Source organism: Coptis chinensis, chromosome 7, assembly GCF_015680905.1.
Source record: "Coptis chinensis isolate HL-2020 chromosome 7, ASM1568090v1, whole genome shotgun sequence".
Taxonomy (NCBI): domain Eukaryota; kingdom Viridiplantae; phylum Streptophyta; class Magnoliopsida; order Ranunculales; family Ranunculaceae; genus Coptis; species Coptis chinensis.
Genome location: NC_141462.1, coordinates 55,307,037 through 55,319,167, shown reverse-complemented (window position 1 = coordinate 55,319,167; position 12,131 = coordinate 55,307,037). Strand labels below are relative to the sequence as shown.

General features: G+C 37.3%; 1 pseudogene; it reads right to left on the bottom strand.

Moving 5' to 3' along the window:
• Positions 1-9,633: 9,633 nt before the first annotated feature.
• Positions 9,634-12,070, bottom strand: LOC147488025 (ABC transporter B family member 28-like; annotated as a pseudogene).
• Positions 12,071-12,131: the final 61 nt, after the last annotated feature.

Sequence of the window (12,131 nt, the reverse complement as noted above, 5' to 3'; positions counted from 1 at the left end):
GTAATGGCTCGATGAAACTTAAGTTACCATTGTCTGGATGACTGCTTTAATCCATATATAGACTTTTTAAACTTGCATACTTTGCGCTCTTGTCTTTCTACCTCAAAGCCTTTAGGCTGATCCATATAAATTTCTTCATTTAGATCCCCATTAAGAAACGCTATCTTAACATCCATCTGATAGAGTTCTAAGTCAAAATGTGCGACAAGTGCTAAAATGAAGTGAATTGAGGTAAATCTCACCATTGGTGAGAAAGTTTCCTTGTAGTCTATACCCTCTATTTAGGTAAAACCTTTTGCTACCAATCAGGCTTTATACTTATCAATAGTTCCATCTGTAGTTCGCTTAACTTTCAGAACCCATTTGTTCTTAATAATTTTGCACCCTTGAGGAAGATCAACAAGTTCCCAAACTTGGTTCTTCTTTATGGAACTTATCTCATCTTTCATAGCCGCAACTAACCATTCATTTGAAGCAGGTGGTGACAAAGCCTCTTGGTATGGCCCAGGCTCATCGTCGTTAATAACAGCATACATGAAAGCTTCCCCTTCAATCTCAGTTAGATTATTCCATTATGAATATAGAAACTACCAATGGATCCACATTCCCAGATGTCCTTACCCCCGAGGTTGGTTCTATATTTGATTCAACCTATGTAGTTGAACTAGACATTGGTACACCACCGCAACCATTCTATGTGGAATTAGACACAGGCGGTAATCTTATTTGGCTTCAGTGCGCTGGATGTACCGAATGTTTGGACTCAATAATGGTCGTAACTATGAGTATTTCAAATCTAATACGTATGAATATGTCTCTTGTGATCATCCCTTATGTGACACCAGAGAATGCGACATGGGTAAATGCAAGTCAAAAGCAAGTTACGATGATGGCTCTTTTACAAAAGGATTCCTTTCCAAGGAAATTTTTTGATTTCATTCACTAGATAATACATTTCATATCGTTAACGGGGTGTGTACTTTGGTTGTAGTTTGGAAATCATTCATATCACAGATTGGTGCTCATGGTCAAGGACATTTCTCCTACTACTTGGAGAAATTGGAAACTTTGGGAAGAGCTTATAGCTTCTTAAGATTTTCCCTTAAGCCCACAGAGCAATAATAGAGGTGCAACCAATAACAACCAAGCTAAAAGGGGAAGAGGTTGACCAAAAGGGTCTGGGAACAAAAGAGGTCGAGATCATTAGATAGTTTATTAAATGGCTATGTGTGTTTGGAACATAAGAGGTTTCAATGACCCAAATAAAGCTAAGCAAATTAGTAAGTTTATAAAGGCTAAATAGTTACTTTTGTTAGGTCTGTTAGAAACGAAGGTTAAAGCTGTGAACTTCGATTACATTAGTTCTCTGTGTGCACCATCTTGGAAATATGAGCAAAACTACAACAGTAATGATGCGGGAAGAATTTTGATCTTTTGGGATGTTGGTAGAGTTTCAGTTGACAAGGTGAGGGAAACTTCGTAGCTTATCCACTGTAAGGTTACTTTCCTACATAACTCAGCTGAGTTTTTCTTTACTGTAATTTATGCTAGTAATAATATGAATACTAGAGCAAGATTATGGCATGACATGGTTGCTATAAGTTCAAACATCTCTAGCCCTTGGTGTTGCTTGGGTGACTATAATAATGTTCTATTCACACATGAAAGAGTTGGTGACCTTCTTATCCATCCAAGAGAAACAATTCCTTTCTCAAATTGTCTAGTTGTAGCTAGACTATACGACATCAAATTAGTGGGGTGTACACTCACATGGACCAACTATGGTTCAGGCTTGAATAGGAAATGGGCAAAATTGGATAGGTACTTAGTGAATCAATGCTGGAATGCCACTTTCCCAAGTTCTGTTGCAGATTTCTTAACTTAAGGAATATCAGACCACTCGCCTATTATGGTTTCTTGGATAGATGCATGCAGGTGTAGACCACCATTTAAATTTAGCAATCTTGCTGGTGAATTAAGTTGTATGGTAGTGAGATGTATGTTTTAACTCAAAAATTGAAGATGCTAAAATCAAAATTAAAAGGAGGTCAAAGCAATATTTTTCCAATTTTCACCAGAAAACTAAAATCTCCATGAAGGAATTAGAAGAGCTTAAAAAAAACTACAAGTACTACCACTTGATCATACCCTGGGTTTGGAGGAAAAGGAGCTCAGAATTAGTCTTTGTGAGAATATATGACTGGAAGAAACAGATCTACAACAGAGATCATATACTAAATGGACAGAGATAGAGGTACTGAATTCTTTTACAATGCCATCAAGGAGAGGAAGGCCAGAAATTATGTTTGGGTGGTAACGGATATGCAACAACAAAGATGTGAGGGACAATAAAAGGTGACAGATACCTTTATTGAATACTACAAGTCCATTCTAGGACAAGTTTCTCCTACAAACTGCTATATGTCTCAGCTGGAAATTATTCATGTTAGGAGTATTGTGTCTGTTGAACAATCTACAGTTATATGTATTAACATCTCTGTAGATGAGGTCAAGGAGGTTGTATTTAGTATGGATGACAACAAAAGCCCTTGGCCTGATGGATACAATGCTTGCTTCTACAAGAGCAACTGGGACTGCCTTGGACATGACTTCTTTGCAGCTATTCTTTCTTGTTTTTCAAGAAATAATATTCCAAGAGGTGTTAACTCTACATTCTTATGCCTTATCCCCAAAGGTTTAAGACCTACAAAAGTTGAAAAGTTTAGGCCCATTTCTTGCTGCAATATTATTTATAAATGCATCTCGAAGATTCTAACTAATAGACTAATGCCTTTCATCTCATCTTTGATCTCTATTAGTCAAGCAGTATTTTTTCCTGGCAGATTAATTCAAGACAATCTGTTGTTAGCACATGAATTGATTAGGTAGTACACAAGGAAGTATGGTACTGTCAGAAGCTCTATCAAGGTGGATCTCAAGAAAGTTTCTAATACTCTCTCATGGGAAGCTTTAGAACTTATTCTCCACGGATTCAACTTCCCTAACAAGTTTATCAATTGGGTGAAAATGTGTTATACTACACCTCATTTCTCCATTTTGATCCATGGCACCCCTCATGGGTACTTTGAAGCTAAAAGGGGACTCAGACAGGGGGATCCCATATCACCCTACCTCATTGTACTTGTCATGGAATTGTTGAGTGGCCTTCTTTCTCATAGCCTACAGGAACGCCGGATCAACCCTCATTCAAAATGCAAGAAGTTGAATATAACTCATCTTTGCTTTGCGGATGACATCTTGATCTTTTTGTAGAGGGGATGAAAAGTCTATCATGGCCATTAAGCAGGACTTGAAAACTTTTGCTGCATTAACTGGGCTTAACCTCAACCCCTCCAAAACTTCTTTGCTCGCAGGAGGTCTAACAGTAGTTGATGAAATTAAAGTTTTGGCTGACTGTATGGGAGTTACTACTGCTTCTCCATCCATATCATACTTAGGCCTTCCTCTATTTCCAGCAAAACTTGGCATCAAGGATTGTTTACCTCTTGTACAGAAAATCACTTGTAGAATATGTAATTGGAAGAATAAATGTTTATCTTATGTAGGTAGACTCCAACTTGTTCAAAATATGTTATCCTCTTTCCACACATATTGGGCTAGAGTCTTCATTCTACCTATGACTATCTTGGATTTGATAGGGTTATATACTAAAAGCATTATTTTGTATTAACTCTAATTATTTATATTTTGAATGAGAATCATATGGGCAAATGTTATGCATATTATATATGTTATTAGTTATATGCATGTGTCTAATACTTTATGTTGTAGATGATATGGTGTGGACACACAGAAGATCATATCATCATTACCTTATAAAGTATAAGTAATCGTTCACAACCTAGATGGATTTGGACAAACCATTGGTACAGTTGCAGTATAATCTGGTATTAGTCTATCTTGACTATAGGATTACAATAGTACACTTTGTGTGTATTAAACAGGACCAAGTGTGGTTATTTCTCTTTATACTTACTATATAAGAGAACAAACGCCTCTATTATTATGGATGTTTGTCATCTTAATCCGGATATAATAACGGGCACTTACGTGCATTGTACATTGCTTTAAATCATCAATGAGTGAGATTCATTTGTGAATCAACAAACTCGATGGATTGGGTAATGACATTGTATGTAAGGTGTGTTGTTAATTATAGAAGGAATCCATGTCCCGCAAGAAGTCGGGCTGATGATGTCCCCTTGAGAAGCTCATAAGGATTGTCATGCAAACCCTGTAGGTTGATTTGATCCGACATGACAATGAGGTTGAGTGGTACTACTCAAGGACATAAGAAGTTGATTAATGTAGTTGTCAGTAACTTGACTTAATCAACGAGCATTCGATATTTTAAACATGGGGAGATCAACAAGCATATAATATGGAGCCCATAAATGCTGACACGTAATTTGGGATTAGGGCGGTAGTGCAACAATGGCCTTTAGTGGAATAAGTCATTTGTTGACGAACTTGGGACGTGTGTTTTGGGAGAACATGGGAAGCCCAAGCCCGTCAGGAGGCTCAACCTTAATTTCTCGTCATGGTCCCTGTTGTAGCCTATAAATAGAAACCCTTCTCTCCTGGCCGAAATTCACTATTCATCTAGATTGAAAAGAGAGGCAAGGAAAGATAGATCTAAAATCAGTTCTAGCTTCGTGAGAAAGAAGGGGGTTGGTAGATTGTTGCCCACACAACGTCCAATCTATTGAAAGGAATACAACAGAAGATCAAGAGGTTGATTGTTGATTTCATAGCTATTGGATTCTCAAAGTTATCAAGAAGTCGGATTTACAAGTATGTTTTCCAATTCAAAATTGTGAGAACCATTAATTCCGCTGCGCGTGGTTTTCACGGTTTGTAGAAATATTCATTCTGAAATAACAGTTCCTACAATTGGTAACGGAGCATGTAGATTTGTTGGTAGATGTAGAATTTTTCTAACATGGTTTTACAGGCATCTAGACCAACTGTTATGGTTAGAATGATTTCTGGAAAGAAATGGATCGATTTTTGTTTTTATGAAAAATTGATTGGTTTTACAGCTTTTGATTATTGGTGGATGTAATTTAAATCACGGTATGTATCGTGTTATTTGTTTATTATCCTTGATGTAATCTATTGTAAAGATCAAAAGATAAAAAAGATCAAGATTTGGATTAGTTGAAAATCCGGATATGAATTTTTATGCTTGAGCGCGGGTCGCGCTGATGCGCTTGGAAGTCGATATAAGCTTGAGCGCGCCACGCGCCTTGGACAGACAAAAAATGGAGCGCAGGTCCCGCTGATGCGCCTAGAAGTCGATATAAGCTTGAGCGCGCCACGCGCCTTGGACAGACAAAAATGGAGTGCGGGTAGCGCTGATGCACCTGGAGCTTGAGCGCCCCATGCACCTTATGCAGGCATATTTGGAGCGCGTGTCACACCCTTCACGACAGAAAGAGATTTTTTTTTCTCAGTGAGATGAAATCTATTTGTTGTTTTCATGAGGTTTCCAGTGAAGGAAATAGGCCACGATTTCTAAAAAAAAAAAAAAATTTAGGGTGCTGCCCCGAACCCGCCGGATTTTGCGAAGGCAACTAAAAGAGTTCGGTGAATAGGATGGAGCAATGAATATGGGTCATAACAGTTGGGAATTTGTTTTCCATTTTATTGTTCATATTTGCTTATTCTATATGCATGTTTTTATTTGTGGATGTTTGCTAAAAACTAAGCCCACATGAATAATAGATAACATGGACATAGGCCTGACCAGTAAACAGAAAGATCCTCAGATCTAAATAACTAAGTGGGAGCGGGAATTTAGTTTCATATAAATCCCACGGTCTCCATTACTGGTTTGTTGGTGATGTAATTATACTTGCACATCGGTTTTAGTGCCTTCCTCCATATCGGATGAGTCTAATTACGGATTACCAGAACAAACTTCTAAAGGACAACTATATGAAGTTATTAATGTATGGATTCACTTCTCCATCTGAAAGGATTCATTACAGATAATAGACTTAGAAGTTGAGTAATGGTATACACTTAGATGCAAGTAATGGTATCCTCCCCATCGGAGACAATGCTATTATTTGTAGGACCAAAGAAGGTCAGCATTTTAGTTTTAGTTGTCTAGATGGCATGTGTCCACTCTAACGAGTGGTGTGCTGTTAAGTTGACGAGAAATAGAACTAATAGGAAAAACCTCTCTACACGAATGAAGATATGGTAAACGTCCACACTATCGTGGCTTACTACATCTCGGTATGTAGGGTGTTGATGGGTTAATTAATTGATTTTTAAGTTAACTCCAAAAGTATTTCCACGAATGTCGAATGGTAAATGTCCACACTATCGTGGCTTACTACTTCTCGGTGTGGAGGGTGCTGACGGGTTGATTAATTAATTAATTTTTGTTATTAACTCAAGAAGTTTTTTCCCTACATAATAGTTATTTTATGTGATTCTCAAGTTTTCAAAATGGTCACTTTAAACCAACTAGCAATTATTCTTAAGGAAAGCAAACTTCTTGGCCCTAATTACATAGACTGGAAACACAACTTGGATATCGTGTTGACTGCTGAAGAGTACAAATTTGTACTCAATGAGGAATGCCCACCTAAGCCTGACGATATTGCTGGAGAAGAAGAGAAACTAACATATAAGAAGTGGAACAAGGCATATGAGATGTTGCGGTGTTACATTATGGCATCTATATTAGGTGTGCTGCAACATCAGCATCAGGCCATGACCACGGCTTATGATATGATGCTCAATCTCAAGGAACTCTTCGTACACCAAAATAGGGCTGCTAGGCAAACTGCCATGAAAAACTTGATGACCACAACTATGACTGAAGGGACTCCTGTAAGGGATCATATATTCAGGATGATGGCTTATCTGAATGAGTTGGAGATCCTTGGAGCTGATATCGATGTGGAAATGTAGGTCGATATCATTCTCATGATGCTGCCTGAGAGATTTGAACTATTTCGCCTTAACTACAACATGAACAAAAGGTTGTATTCTTTGGCGGAACTTATGACAGAACTTCAGTCAGCTGAGAGTCTCTTTAAGCATAGTTATGTTTAGGTTTATGCTACTGAGAAGGTTTCTACTTCTACGACTAATGGCGGTAAGAAGAAGAATAATGTTCAGAAGCATAGGAACATGGCAAAGAAGGGCATGGGACCTCAAGGAGCTGTGAAAAAGCCTAAGGGCAAGTGCTACAAGTGCACGCAATCAGGACACTGGAAGCCAGATTGTCCTCTTCTCAACAAAGAGAATAATGGAGGTATGTCTCATACACTAGTCGTTTAACATGTTTAGCGGTGTTATCTACCAATACCTGGTGTGTAGATACGGAAGCCACTAACCATATCTGCATTTCATTGTAGAGGTTCCAGGAAACCAAAAAACTTAATGCTGGAGAGATTGCCTTATCTTTGGGGATGCTACGAAAGTAGTAGCTGTTGCAATGGGAGATGTTTGTTTATCTTTTGGTAGAAATAAGACTATGGTGTTAAAGAATTGTCTTTATGTGCCTAATTTTAGAAAGAACTTGATTTTAGTTTCTATGTTAATTAAGGATGGGTATCATGTTTCTTTTAAATGACAAGATCGTCATTAAGAAAAATAAACATTTTATCTGTTCTGGTGCATTAGAAGGCAATTTATACGTCATTAATCTTATTCCACCCATAGTGCATTAAATTTTACCCCGAGTAGTATTATTCTAAAAGTATTGAGAGGAGAGACATTAAACTACTTCAGTACCAATTGTACAAGAATAGGAACCACAACGTGTCACCAATGACGTACAAGAACAAGAGGTGCTTCGTCGTAGTGGGAGGGTTGTTAGACAACCTGATAGGTGGATTGGTTTGGGAATGTCTTCAGCCATAACCACTGATAACCAAGATCCTGATCCATGGACCAACAATGAAGCACTCCAAGATAGAGATGTAGAATCTTGGCAAAAGGCAATAAATTCTGAGATGGAATCTATGGATTCTAATCAAATTTGGGAGCTTGTGAAGCCACCCAATGGTGTAAAACCTATTGGATGCAAGTGGGTCTATAAAATGGATGTCAAGACAACTTTCCTTAATGGAAGTCTTGAGGAAACCACCTATATGGAGCAACCAAAAGGATTTATTGAAAAAGGTCAAGAGCATCTTGTTTTGTACAAGAAATTTGATGGAAACATAGTGGTATTTCTTGTGCTTTATGTAGATGACATCTTACTTATCGGAAATAATATGAAAGTGTTGTCAGACATAAAGGTATGGTTATCAAAGCAATTTGATATGAAGGACTTGGGAGAAGCGGGTCACATCCTTGGGATCAAAATTATAAGAGATCGCAAGAAAATGATGTTGTGCTTATCTCAGGCTACCTATATTGATACTGTGTTGACTCGTTCTAACATGCAAAACTCCAAGAAAGGTTTCTTGCCTTTCAGGCATGGAGTTCTTCTATCAAAGGATATGTGTCCCAAGACACCAAAAAAGATAGAGGACATGAAAGCGGTTCCTTATACTTCGGCTGTAGGAAGCTTAATGTACACCATGTTATGCACGAGACCAGACATCTGCTTTGCCGTTGGCATGGTTAGCAGATATCAGAAGAACCCAGGACAAGGGCATTGGGCTGTCGTAAAACATATTCTGAAGCACCTGAAAAGGACTAAGGATTATATGTTAGTATACCAAGCAGATAGTTTGGTTCCCTTAGGGTATACAGATTCTGATTTTCAGTCAGATAGGGACAAGAGTAAGTCTACCTCAGGTTGTGTGTTTACCTTGTGAGGTGGAGCCATAGTATGGAGGATTGTCAAGAAGAAATGCTTGTCTGATTTTACCAAGGAAGCTGAATATGTGGCAGCCACTGAGGCAACCAAATAATCAGTTTGGCTCCAGAACTTCTTGTAAGCAAGTAAATACATTGAGCGCAAGTACCACCTAATAAGAGGAGATGTTACTGTTACCAAGATAGCATCAGAAGATAACCTAGTTGACCCCTTGACAGGCATGTTGAGGGGATGGCAATCAGATGCTTGGCAGCATACACTACTAAAAAAAGGGCTTATAAGCTCAGCTAAAAGGTGAGATGTTAGAGTTTTTATCTCGGTTTTCTAGGAAAAAACAACCGAGGTAAAATCCACTGAGGTAATAGAGTTTTATAAAACCGAGATAATAAGCTACTAAATTATCTTAGAAGTCTGACATCTTATCTAAATATATTATCTCAGTTTTCTAAATAAAACCGATATTATATAGAATAAAACCGAGATAAATTGTTGATTGAAACCAATTAGTATAGAAGAAAACTGAGATGTTTTTTTATTGAAACCGAGATAATATCAAAAAATAACCGTGATAAATTCTTTTGGAAAGAGAGATTCTTGAACAACCTTTTATCTCACCCTATGTCAGTTTTTGTTGGTATTGCTCATGACAATTAACCAGCAAATAAAAACCTGTCCCAAACCACCACATTTTCTTTCATATTCATAAACATCAACACCAATTAACAAAAACAACCCAACATAAGTAAATTCTTTGAATAACTTATTTCATTAAGAGAAGAAAGAACAATGTCGAACATGAACTTAACTTTCAAAGAGTACTAGTGATCAATCAATTATATATAGAAACTCAAATATTGTATCAACTACTATTCTTCGAACTATAATAAGATATTTTTTTAACCTTTCTCTATATATTCAGGAAAGGAGACAGATGGTTCCTGCTGAATTTCCTTATTACAGATGGTTCCTGCTAAATTTCCTACTCAAAAAAAATTTGAGAATCCACAAGTCCTAAAGTATTCACGTCGGTCATCAGCTGTGAAAAATTATAGGCTCCAAGACTCTCTTCGTCAACTTAGTAAGTGGAGATGAATATCCAAGATGATCCTGATCCATAAGAGAAACATCATTTCTAACAAACTCATCATGTGCTAACTTCTGAAAGAATGACCAATGTTTAGTTCCATCACTGTACAACGGACTTATGCTAGAGGACTCTTCAGTCAATCTTTCCTTTGAAAATATATCTGACAGGAAATCCCGAGGGAATCGGTTATTGATGTCAATAAGAATATCTCCACGCTTGGCAACCGAGGACTCAACTTGAGGTGCATCTTTAGTGGAGGCCCCTACCTGAACAGAATTATTTGATTGCTCAAGGACATAATTACTATGTGTGTCACTGGAAGCTATCTCACCCCAATAAAGCTCTAGTTGGATAGATGCAGGGTCCTCACATTGCTTAGAAGTTACTTCTAAGCAATAAAACCACACAATAAGAGAGAATATAAACAAAATAAGAAGGGCAAAAAAAGGAAGGATTGAACAAGTATAAAAATGTTGCAGCAGTGACCTTACCAGAAAAATGTTGCAGCAGTAACCTATCCTTTTCATATTTATCTCTTTTCCAAATGGTACATATAAAAGAATCAGAGGGGGTGGACAACCCAACTTTACAAAAGAAGATAGAAAAATGTGAAGTAAAAATGAAAGCATATATTAAAAAGCTGCAAATCCACTCGTAACACTACTAGTTATCGTCATTATACAATATACAAAGGAATGAGGTCATGTAAATGTTAATCCTTGGTGCACACTCAAAACCACAAGACAAATGTCATCAAACATAAATGTCATCAGACATTTGTAACCAAGGCTCTATCATAGAAAGTATATATAATGAGATAAAAAAAAAATACCTTCAAGACAAATGTCACCAGACCACACTACACTACATCCATTACTAGCTGATTTTAAAGCTGACATGAAACGCTTATTGGGAGCAAAATTCTCCTTAGTGAACCCCTCATTGTAGAACAATTTAAGGCTTTCATTGCAAACTTCCTTTTCATTGAGTTACCTTTCTAAACCATAAGCAAGAGAATCATCGATTCCGTCCCGGATAACACAAAATTTATCCGCTCAATAGCGAAAAGTCCCACGAAGATCCCCAAATGTGTTGACCAACCCTTGTACCTAAAACATTGCCAATATTATATAGACAGGAGATACAAAGAACCAATTAGATAAGCTGAAAAATCCAAAATGACTTATAGCAAATGTAAGTGTGAATGTGTATCCAATAAAAGAAGCCACTGTTCCAGCAGAAAACTCACCCTGCGACAATATTCTTTTAGTATTTTTGGTAAAAGAAGTACATGGGTATTTAACATCAAAGTCTTATGCGAGCAAAACAAGCCAACCAAAACAATATGAAAGTACTTAATGGAACTAGTAAGATCTTCTTTGTATAAAATACATTTTTTTTATTAAGCATTAATTACTCTTACGAAGCTTTGACTGGCCGTTGCATATTTCCTATATCAGAGAATACGACTACCAAAGTCTGACACGTTGTCCATTTGAACATTGAGAATCATATCCAAATAAACATACTCCAAAAAGAGGTCACAATCCACGTGGAAATGCTTATTGCTTTCACTTTGCTTCCGCCGAGAGACAATTATAAAGTTAACAACGAAACATAAACTACAATTCTAGTCACATACTTCATTTGCGATCTGAAAATTCCAAGCTTTGTGTCACTCGACCGGTAGGCCAAAATCTACCAAGTTTAAATGAGCCCATCAAAGGTTTCAGTACTTTTGGTCTATAGAATGATAGCATGACTAAAACTCTAGTATTTCTGGTAGAGCAATCATATTCCTGACAAGAAGGCAACATGTCCACAACTCCATATGACAATGTAAATTACCTGATTACCGAATGTTGACATTTGACGCTTTTCACCACCAAAGGATCTAACCTGAAAGCAGAACAAGTACAGAAAGACAATCCACATATTACAGTTTATCCTTGATAAAGTACATTGAATTGGCTACTCAGTATCCCCTCACTCAAGCGGAGTATTTTGGACACTTACTGTACGGATATGATGGTTGAAAATGTTTCACTCGCACAATCAGATATGTACGCTTGGGCCATTCCATGAGCTTTGAAGACAGGTATAGTTGACCACTTGTATATGGCTTGTGATTTTAATTCACAGTTAGTCAACGGTTGTAAGAAAACCATGATAATGTAAAACCATAATTTTCGTATGAAGTTCTCTTGCTACAATGTAATATGATCTGCA